The 10,995-nt window shown below is 48.3% G+C and overlaps 2 protein-coding genes across 14 annotated transcripts in view; one reads left to right on the plus strand and one right to left on the minus strand.

Annotated features, from left to right (window-relative positions):
- Nucleotides 1-6,242, minus strand: part of Rln3 (relaxin 3) — an 11,631-nt gene extending 5,389 nt beyond the window's left edge. For 5 of the 7 annotated variants that reach the window (XR_002025016.2, XR_002025017.2, XM_010613419.2 and 2 more), the window contains exon 1: nt 5,733-6,242. The gene's annotated coding sequence lies outside the window, so the exon portion shown is untranslated. Of the gene's footprint in view, nt 1-819; nt 994-5,602 lie in introns of those variants that run through there. The other 2 variants (XM_010613417.2, XM_010613418.2) reach the window with 2 other exon arrangements.
- A 107-nt stretch (nt 6,243-6,349) lies between these two features.
- The window catches only part of Rfx1 (regulatory factor X1), a 27,372-nt gene continuing 22,726 nt past the window's right edge, over nt 6,350-10,995 (plus strand). For 4 of the 7 annotated variants that reach the window (XM_033757352.1, XM_019205917.2, XM_019205914.2 and 1 more), the window contains exon 1: nt 6,351-6,564. The gene's annotated coding sequence lies outside the window, so the exon portion shown is untranslated. Of the gene's footprint in view, nt 6,565-10,721; nt 10,777-10,995 lie in introns of all 7 variants that reach the window. The other 3 variants (XM_019205915.2, XM_019205916.2, XM_019205912.2) reach the window with 2 other exon arrangements.

Genomic DNA, 10,995 nt, shown 5'->3' on the forward strand with positions numbered 1-10,995 from the left:
CGACCCCCGGAAAAAAAAAAAAAAAAAAAAGAGAGAGAGAGGGGAGCTGGGATGTACCTTAGTGGTAGAGCTTTTGCCTACATAGGCAAGGCCCTGGTTTCTATCTCCAGCACTGCAAAAAAAGTGTAACGTTTATGACAACAGCAGGTGCCTTCTAGCCTCAGTCCTCTCTGCTCCCTCATGATAACTACAGCTTTTAAAAATTATTATTAATTAAATTATTTGTAAAGTACTGGGGGATTGAACCCAGGGACACTATACCCCTGAGCCACACCCCCCACCCTGTTGATTGATTTTGATTTTTTTTTTCTGGTACTAGCAATCAGACACAGGACCTCACTGTCCTTGTGGCAGACTCGGTGCTACTGAGCTAAGTCACCAGCCTTGATTGATTATTTTTTTAAGACACGGCCTCCCTAAATTAGTGGCCCAGGCTGGCTCAACTTGCTTCAGCTGCCCAGAATGCTGGGGTTACAGGTGTGGGCCACCAATGCCAGATTTTTTTGAGACAGGGTCTCACTGTGTAGTCTAGCCTGGCCTCAAACTTGGGGTGATCGTCCTGCCTCAGCCTCCCAAGTGCTGGGATTACAGGTGTGTGCCACCACACCATGCGCGAATTTGTGTTGTTTCTTCTGCAGGGCTGGGATGGAATCCAGCCTGTGTAACTTAGTAAGACCTGTCTCAAACTATAAATGAATAAATGAATGCAAAAAGGGAGATGCTTCCTCGTCTTTGCCGTTAGAAAGCCTGGGGACCTGGGGTTCTGGTGGTTGTTTTGCTGTTCTTAGGCAGTGGTTCCCGACTGACAGCAATTTTTACCTCCAAAGACACTGGTCAAAGTTGGTTGTTACAGCTGGAGTGCGGGTGTTGCTACTGGCATCTAGCAGGTGGGGGCTGGAGGTGCTGCTGAAGGTGCTACAACACACAGAATGGGCCCCTCCACAGGAATGGGTTCACCCCAGGGGTGGCGCACACCTGTGATCTCGGCACTGGGAGGCTGAGGCAGGAGGATCAAGGTGAGTTAGAGGCCAGTCTGAGCTACACAGTGAGTCCAAAACCAGTCTGGGCTACGTAATAAGACCTTGTCTCAAAACAAACAAACAAAAAACCTACAGTATTCTCAGAGACTGGCTTGTTGAAGAGGCTTGGCCAGACGTCTGGTGTTTCATGACACCTTCCAAATATCCCCGGACTCTGGATGTCATTTAACCTGTCGCCACCACCCATTTCCTGAGCCAGGGTGTCAGGCCGACTGACCCTGGTTCATAGATGAGCCAACCTACAGACACACCTAAGGGAGCTAGGGCTTCCTCTGTGAGGTTCACCCATCCCTGTACTGCAGTGGGGCCTCCGCAGTGAATGCTGCTGACCCTGTTAAATCTGCAACCTGCCAGGTGTGGTGGCACAAGCTTGTAATCCCAGCACTCGGGAGGCTGAGGCAGGAGGATCACTGTGAGTTCGAGACCAGCCTGGGCTACATAGTGAGTTCCAGGTCGGTCTCAACTACATAGACCCTGTCTAAAAAAAAAAAAAAAAAAAAGAATTCTGTATCCTGACACCTGAGCCCTTGGGGAGCTCATGCCTGTTGCTCGGAGCCAATCTTTCCTCATCATCCCTGTTGCTTTACTCCTTAGGTTACAGTGCCACAGATGAGCGCTGTTTAAATATAATGATTTCATTGTATTTTGCAAAGTGGCAATTTTTTTTTTTTTTTTTGAGACAGGGTCTCACTTTGTAGCCCAGGCTGACCGCAAACTCACAGCAATCCTCCTGCCTCAGCCTCCTGAGTGCTAGGATTACAGGCATCCTTCCACATTACTCTTTTGGCATTCTCCTTGGGCTGTCTAGAGAAAGCAAAACCATGCTTAAACCCTTATTTTTCTCCCCTATCTCTCTTCCATTTCTTTCCTTCCTTCTTTTCTGATGCTGGGGAGGGAACCCAAGGCCTCATACATTCTAGACGAGAGTTCTACCATTGAACTGCCACCTCAGCCCTAAATCCCTACCTTTAATTACCAGTGTTTCACTGAGCATGGTGGCACATGCCTGTAAATCTTGGGAGGCTGAAGCAGGAGGATCACCAGAAGTTCGAGGCCACCAGGGCTGCATAGTGAGTTCAAGGCCAGCCTGAACTACACAGCAAGACACTGTCTCAGAAAAACAAAATAATAATAATAATAATAACACCAATATTTCCAGGAAAGAATTGGCCAAGAGCTACTTCTGATGGTATAATAAATGCATGTGGACTTGTTTTTGTATTTTGTCATTTTATTGGGAATATTTCCAAATGGGCTACGAAGAAAAATTATTGAGTTTGATGAGTTTTCCAAAAACTCAAGGAAGATATGTCCATTAATAAACAATAAAACATCAGCAGAACCATATACTGGGCAAAGAGTCGGGCTGGCACCCAAAGCAACATGCAACATAGAACAGATAACATAAAGGAAGACAATCTGCTGAGTAGTAAAAAGCCGCCTCAATACGAATTCTCTACAACCCACACAGAACCCACTATCAACTCCAAACCCCACCAAGGTAAGTTGGACTGACGGAAGCCAGGAGTTGATAATGGGGAGAAGAAACAGGTCCCTCGGGGACAGGGATTTAGCTCAATGGCACGGTGCCTGCCTCACAAACCCTGAGTTCAAGCCCCGGTACCAAAAAGAAAAGAAAAGAAAAGAAATAGGTTCCTCAGTGCAAGAGAGCTGAACAGTGTTCTTAAGCACGTCCCTGGCTGTTACAACGAGTGTGAGAAAATCTTCTTGGCATGGGATAGAAATAAATACAAATGGAATGCTACATTTTTCAATAGCAGACTGTCCCAGGAATGATAAAGGAATCAGAAAAGTAGCAAGGGGATAACTTTAAAATATTATTTGTTGTGGGCTCAAAAAACATTGAAAAGGATTTAAAGGTGACATATTAGCTATGTCCCAGCACCTAGGCTTAAAAGAAGCAAAACTGAGAGGATACTTTTGCCCCAAGGAAAGTTTCTTTAAAACCAAGTATATTGCTAAATGGCAACATTGTACTTGGTAAACAATAACTGGCACCAGGCGTGGTGGGGCAAGCCTGTAATCCCAGCACTCGGGAGGCTGAGGCAGGAAGATCACTGTGAATTCGAGACCAGCCTGGGCTACATAGTGAGTTCCAGGGCAGTCTCATCTACATAGTGAGACCCTGTCTCACAAAACCAAAAAAAAAATAATAATAATAATAATAATAATAACTGGCAAGAAAATAGCTTAAGCGCTGTAATATTCTGCCCAAACCAGTTCCAGATACTGTTTAATAACCAAAATGCAAACTAATTTTGTTGTAACAAGCCTAGACCAATTCTATCAAATGTGTCTACAGTTAGATATCCAGTTTCACGTAACATTTTGAAAGGTCATTTGACAGTCCAGACCTTCTCCTTGTGTGGCACAAGTGGCTTGAACATACCACGTTCTGTTACCAAGAGAATGAAGACCCAGTTTAACTGTCATATTCACTGATGGCCATAGCTTTTAGCAAATCCCGTTTGTTCCCAAAAAGCAGAAACACCACACCCTACAGCTCATCTTCCTGAAGCCTATCTGCAGTACGTTCCAGTGCCCCAAGTGTGACCCTCTATGGTAGCCCTGTCTTCCTGGAAATGCCAGCCCTGGCTAGCACCCCCAAGGACCAATAGCACCGCAAGCTGGCAGCCCTTGCGGCTTTTTCCAAGTAGCTGAGACTACCCAGGAGTACAGGAAGAGACTGCTCATGGTCCCAAGACCAGCCAGCCATGGGTCCTCACTGTGTGGGGGCTGGAGGAGACCTCAAAGCCCTATTTTCACCTTCCACTCAGTCCCCATTTCAGAAATCCCTGAGCCCCAAGGAGCGCATGACTAGCCCCACAGAGAATTCCTTCCATCCAAAGGATTCCTAATAAAGATGAGTGTACTCGTCAAACTTGAGATCCTCCAGCCTCAGCCTCCTGAGTAGCTATTATAGACCTGCACCCTACATCTAGCAGGATTTATTTACTGATTATGCCACTCTTTGCTTATTGTTTTTCTCCTACTAGAACAAAAAGTCAAGGGACTTGTCTGTTTTTCTCACATTCACAACCCAGTGTCTTCTATCAAGGAAGTGTAATGTTGGTTGACCTAGGAAATGGAAGCTCAAAGAGCTGGAGCCACTTTCTTGATATCACATAACAGAGCTGGAATTAGAGACGCCAAACTGAGCTCTTTAAAAAAACTTTTTTTTTTTTTTTTTTTTTGAGACAAGGGTCTTGTTATGCAGCCTAGGCTGGCCTTGAACTCATGGTGATCCTCCTGCCTCAGCCGCCTGAGTGCTGGTGCTACTGGTGTGTGCCACCATGTGCTAAGGGTACAAAATATCAGAAGATACTAAAAATACCTGATGATCAACACATTTCATCAGAGAATGTGGTGTAGTTAAGTGGTAGAACATATGTATGAGGTTCAATCTCCAGCAACAACAAAAAGATTTAAAAATATATATTTATTATTTTTGGTTAGGGGGATTGAACTTGTGATCTTATGCATGCTTGACAAATGCTCTTTATTATTATTGTTGTTGTTATTTGCCACAAGGTCTCACTCTGTAGTTCAGGCTGGCTTTGAACTCACTGTGTAGCCCAGGCTGGCCTCGAACTCATAGTGATACTTCTGCCTCGGCCTTTCGAGTGCTGCGATTACAGGTATTTTGAGATAGGGTCTTTCCAGGTTGCCCTGGCTGCCCTCAGACTTTTGATCATTTTGCCTCAGGCTTCCAAGGAGCTGAGACTACCAGGAGTACAGGAAGACATCTGGACTAAAAATGTATACTTTAAAAAATAAACTTCAAACCAGGCTTGGTGGCTCATGCCTGTAATCCCAGCGTTCTGGGAGGCTGAGCCAGCAGGACAAATTCAAACTCATCCTAGGGCCGAAAATTTAGTTTACTTCGGGTGCCTAGCAAGCACAAGGTCCTGAGCTTGATTTTCGTATCAAAAACAAAAAACCAAAAACCCATCCTCTGTTAGTAAGTCTCTGTCTCAAAATAAAATATAGAAAAAGGCTGGGAATATAGCTTGGTGCAAAGACCCTGGGTTCAATCCCCGGTATACACAGAAGCAAATAAAAAAAAAAAAAAAAAAAAAAAAAAAAAAAAAAGTGAGATTTTGAGGTATACAAGCTATAAAATACACACATAGTATAGTAGTTACTATAGAGGAGCTAATTAACATATTCGTCATCTCACATAGTTACTCATCTTTCCCTGAGGTAAGAGCAACTATAATCTACTCATTTAGAAAAATCATGAATTAAAAAAAAATTTTTTTTAAGGAAAAGAACAAAGAAGCTCTGACCTGCGCTGGCCTGACTCACCGTGCCCTACTCCCAGGGCTGCATGATCCTGTCTTTATTAACACTTGATATTTTGTTCATGACTTATTTTTTTTCTCATTAATTCTGACATTTTGAAGATACTTCATTAGAACATTTATATTGAAGAGTGTGCACTCAAGAAGCTCATCCGAGTCTGCGCTCAACCTGTCTCACTTCTTCCCCCGCTGAGTGCGGGCGGTCCGCTGGGGAAACTGAGAGAGCCAAGCGCTGACCTTTGCTTATCGTCTCAGAGGCAGCAGTGACCGCGTCCCAGTCTTTCAGGCAGAGCAGCGGCGGCGCGCGGAAACAGGTGACCTTCCCGGCCCGACTGTGGGAAAAGGCCGGGGATCGAACCCAACTCACCTCTCCCTCCTAGGCCGCTGGGTGGTGGGAAGCATGCCTATGACGTCATCGAACAAGGCCCCGCCAGCTACTGACGTCACAGAGGAACCTGCGTCTCCGCATTCCTCCAGTGACGTCAGTGCAAGAGGCCCCCACCGAGGGAGGGAGAAGTTAGTAGCTCTCTCCTTTCTCGCCTTTTTATTTGGTAAGCCATTTAAAATACATGGGAGTAGACTACAATTCCCATTAGGCTTTGCATGCAGCGCACGCGCAAGAACTACAGCCAGAGAGCGCGACAAATCTTTGGGTTAGATTGACATCTTTTTAGTCGAACTAACAGGCGGTTTTACAGCCGTAAACCAATCCCTCACACAGAGATCCCACCCCTTTATTATTATAATGCCCGCTGCTTCCTTGCGAGACCGATGGGCTCTGCTACCATAGAGTCCAGTTTCGTTTGATGGACATTCCTATTGATAAATCAGAGCACCGGGAAATCAAGAGGGTGTTGAAAAGCGTGCGTAGCGACCAATAGTATAACGGAAGGGCTTGGCGTCGCCCAATTAACTCTCCCAGCACCGCCAATCACCCAGGGCTCCGCCCCCTTCGCGTGACGTAGTAGGGTGGGTAGCAACAGTTGCCCCGGTGAGGGAAACGGAGGCGCCATAGCCACGGTAGTCGTGGCGACCAAGCAACCCGGCAACGCGAGTCAACAACAACAACTGGCCGACCGACCCCCACCCCCACCCCCCCATCTTGGCCTGGGGACCCTGGCACGCTCCGTCCCCCTCCCCACATCGCCACTGAGGCCTCCGAAAAGCCGTTCCGCGGACAGAAGCGGGTAGAAGCCGAGGTAACCAAGGCAGCCCGGGCGGCTGACGGGACCAAGCCAGGCAGTAGGGTCCGGGCGGCGGGCGTTGCTGTAATCCCAGTCCAGGGGGAGGGGGCGAGCGGTCAAAATGGCGGCGGCGACTGTCGGGACAGTGGGGGAGGGGGCCGAGGCCCGGCGGGGCGACACCACCCGCCCCCCCACCCCCACGGTCCGTCCCCTGCAAGGGGCGGGCGCTGGCTGGCGGGCGGCGAGTGGAGGTCCGCCGGCCCTGGTGGGGGGCTTTTATATGTCGGGAAGTGCGAAGGGGCGGGCTTGGGGAGGATGGGCCAATGGGAGCAAGAGGGCTAGTGGGCGGGACCAAGTCGGTGGGCGGGACATCACCCCGCCCCACCCCCGCGCGCCCTCGGGAACCGGGTGGGGCAGCCGCCACCTGGCTTTCCGGTCCCCGTTGCAGTAGGAGGCTTCCTGTGCGGCGCATCCTTACAGAGACCTGTAGTTGTCCCCATGATTCGTCGCGTGGACCAATGCCTACCACGTTGGAGGCCTCAGTTTTCCACTCTGTAAAATGGGGAGAATCGTTGCTCTCTCTCCCCTTTTCTGCGTTTCTGGGACTTCTGATTTGGTCCAGGAATTTCGCTAGGGCTCCCTTCCTTACCTACTGCCTCGGAATGTGGTTTGATAAGATTAAGTCTTAGCCCTGCCCTCCATTGCTACACCTGTCTTCTCTGGGAGGAGACGAAAGGGCCGACCAAGTTTCACGGGAAACTGGGGTAGCAGCTGACGAGCCTTTCTCTGGCCTGGGGGAATTAGTTTGCAGAAATGGAAGCCCATGGCAGGGAGGGTTAGGGGACAGATTTAGAGGAATTGAAACTGGATTGCTTCTCTCTGTGCGGCAGTTTTTATCCGGGTGTGGTCCCTGGGGCTGGTTCTTCCACCGCTGCTTCTACTACGGGGCTTTTCCTAGCTGTCCTGCCCGGGAAGGCCTCCCCTTTGGGAGGCAATGGCCCCGGAGCAAGTTTCATAGATTCCTTGGCCAGACCCATGTTTTTGTGTCAGGTTTCGTATCAACAGGGTCACATGTGAGGAGGTACCAGGCTTCGGAGCCACGTGGCTGAACCCGGTGTCACCCTCGGGAAGGGGAAGCTGGCCACGTTTGTCAGCAGAGAATTTTTGCAACTGCTTTTTGGGCCCACAAGTTCTGTGAGCTTAGAGAACTTTTAAAAAATGTTTGAAATCATCTTAACTTTTTTGGGAAGCATTTTAGATACACATAATGGTAACATTTGTACCTGTACATGATATATCTTGCTTCCTTTTTCCCCTATTACTCCTACTCCCTTCAACTCCACTTCCCTTCCTTACTTACAAAAGCTTTGTTTCCACCGTTTCCTTCTATTCTCTCTCTCTTTTTTTTGGTATGGGGATCCAACTCGGTTCAGAACCACTGAGCTAAATCCCCGGCCCTCTCTTCTTTTTGTCCCCTCTTTCCGTTCCCCCTCTCCCCTCCCTTGTTCCCCTCCTCATTGGAATGTTTTCTGGGGAAGTCTTTTGTTGTTGTTTTTAAGCTACCAGCCAGGGCAAGTCGGCTTTGCTTGCTTTGGCTGCTTTTGAACTTGACATCCATGTACAAACTGCAGCTCATCTCTTTTAAATCAGTTAACAAACTCTCAGGAAAAGGATCGGTTCATGCTTTCCCCGCAAGAATTTGAGATCAGGCTGGTGGATGGCTGGGATCTCACCACGCAGCAGGCCCTCTTAGAAAAGGGAAGTCAGGATTCCTTCATAGTTAAAGCAGGTGGATATTCAGTTTCAGTAAGAATCTATAAAACCAAATTACACCAGGCGTGGTGGCCCATGCCTGTAATCTCAACACTCAGGAGGCTGAGATAGGAGGATCGCGATCGCTGTGAGTTAGAGGCCAGAGTGGGCTACACGGTGAGTTTAAGACCAGCCTGGACCACATAGGGAGACCCTCAAAAAACTAAAGAGCAAAACAACAACCCAAAACAAAAATCAAGTTGCTAAGAAAGATCCTCAGCTCTTACCAGGCAAGCCAGCTATGAACTGAAAGCGATGGAAGTACTCTCTGGTCTTGGTGACTGTCTCAGCCTCCACACCCCACCAGTAATCTTTACAGGGGAAGGGCCCAAGCCCACTGACCGGGGCAGGGTCTCTGGCTTAGTTTACTGTTCTTGAGTAACCAGTTGCTTTCTAGCTGTGTGCTGTTGGGCAACTTAATTAATTTCTCTGGACCTGGCTGGTACCCTCTAGACTAGGTGCCGGAATCATTTTTGTCTCATATTACTGTGCTGTGGATCCCATAAAATAATGCGCAGGGAACATCAAACACAGTCATTGCTCAAACCATTTTAGCCTCTGTTGTCATTATAATGCTTGTCACTTCCTGCCCAGCCCTCAGAATTAACCGTTTGTCTTTATTTTTATGGTTTTGAATTGAGGGGGAGCCTTGTGGCTTTAAAGATTGCTGTGCTTGCTAGGCTTCAGGGTTGTTGACAAGGATCCAGGAAGCTGGATACTGGGACTCCAATTTCTCTCTCTCTCTCTCTCTCTCTCTCTCTGCATTTGTTGTTTGAGACAAGGTCTCACTATGTAGTGCAGACTGCCCTTGAACTCAGTATGTAGCCTACCCTGGCCTCAAGCTCACAGTGATCCTCCTGTCTCAGCCTGTGGGCCACCACGGTGAGGGGGACTCCAGCCTCTGGGGTCCGGACAGCATCAACTCCTCTCGACGCTGGCTGACCTTGCTCTGGCTTTGGGCAGGGAACCAGAAAGAAGAATCTTCCTTGGGTCTCCAGATGGACTTAAACTCAGCCGGTGTTTCCCAGAAGGTGCGCTCTGTGGGAAACATCAGCCATAAAAGGGGGTCTCTGCAGGCAAGGTTCTTCCCTTTCTCTGTCATGTACCCAATGTGGGGCTGAGAATTGCTGGCCAGACTCAGGACAACAGCCTTAGCAAAGCAGCTGTGTATTATCTCAGCATTCGGGAAGCTGAGGCAGGAAGGTCACTGTGAGCTGGAGACCAGCTTGGGCTACATAGCGAATTCAAAGACAGCCTGAAGTCAATAGCAAGACTTTTTTCAAAAAAAAAAAAAAAAACAAAACAAAAGGAAAGAGAGCAGGTGTACAGTCTTTCTGGTCTAGTGAGGTTCCTTCACCTGGCACCCAAGGTCATGGCATGCCAGGTCGTGTCCTTCACCCTATAGCACATGCCTGCTGTAGCTGGAGTCAGTAACTTTCTCACAGTATCATCAAGCTGCCCTTTTGACACCCACCAGCCCCATGTTCCCCACCAGTGTGTCTGTACACATTGGGCTTAAATAAGATTTGAATCACCAGGGGTGGAGGGGGCTCAGTGGTGAGTGCTCACCCAGCAGTGCAAGGTCCCAGGTTCTATCCCCAGCACTGGAAAAAAAACAAAAAAAAGAGTGGCATCCCCAGTGTGTGCCTGGCAGTGTTGCATGGGCTGGGGTGGAAGACAGGCATGGCAGGCCAGGTCTCTGTCCTTGCAAAGCTTATTTTTCTGGTTGGAGAGGGAAGAGCAGGTGTGAATAAGAGAATAAACAGGGAAATACATTGCCAAGAAAAAAATCAAACCAGACTATGTGCCTGGCAGATAGGCAGGGTGCGTGAGACCAGGACACAACTTGCCAGCTGAGACCTGAGTGGTAAGAAGGAGCCAGCAGAGCAAGTTGGGCTGGCAGGCAAGAAGAAGCTAAGGTGCAAAGGCCCTGAGGCAGGAGGGGCCGGGGACATCTTGGGCCAAGTGCTGGGATACCTGGAGTGTGGAGGGTAGAAACAGGCAGGCCTTGGCCTGCAGGCCTTTGGATCATGAGGAGGATGCTGGGTTTTCTTTACTCTCTGTGGTAGGAGCTCTGGTGGCTCTGGGCCGAGCTATGACACCACAACAGGAGTTCTTTTTAAAGGGCCTTGTGGTTGGTAGGCATGAGCAGGGACTGGAGCTTCAGGAGTGAAGGCCTCTCCAACAGCACTGTGGACAGATGCAGAGAGAGGTACCCAGCCACAGGGTTATATTTTGGAGGAATGATCAATGAATCTTATGAACTAATTAGAAACAGAACAAGGGAAGCATATGTCTTTGCATTTAAGTTTAGTGAACCCATTCTACAGATGAGAGTGAGTTTTTTTCCATTTCCCTAGGATGCCCTGACCACGATGTGAACCTTTTGGTTATAGAACCTGGCATCTATAACAGGTCAGCTAAGTACAGCCCCTTGCCTGTTTTTGTATAGCTCTGACGTAAAAGTGATTTTTATATTTATAAATGATTGGAAACCTGGGCATGGTAGTGCACGTCCAACATCCCAGGACTTGGGAGGCTGAGGCAGGACAATCTCTGCAAGATTGAGGACAGCCTGGGCTACATAATAGGTTCAAGGCCAGCCTGGATTACATAGTGAGACTATCTGAAAAA

Source organism: Fukomys damarensis, unplaced genomic scaffold (genome assembly GCF_012274545.1).
Source record: "Fukomys damarensis isolate Sample0158 unplaced genomic scaffold, DMR_v1.0_HiC HiC_scaffold_30, whole genome shotgun sequence".
Taxonomy (NCBI): Eukaryota; Metazoa; Chordata; class Mammalia; order Rodentia; family Bathyergidae; genus Fukomys; species Fukomys damarensis.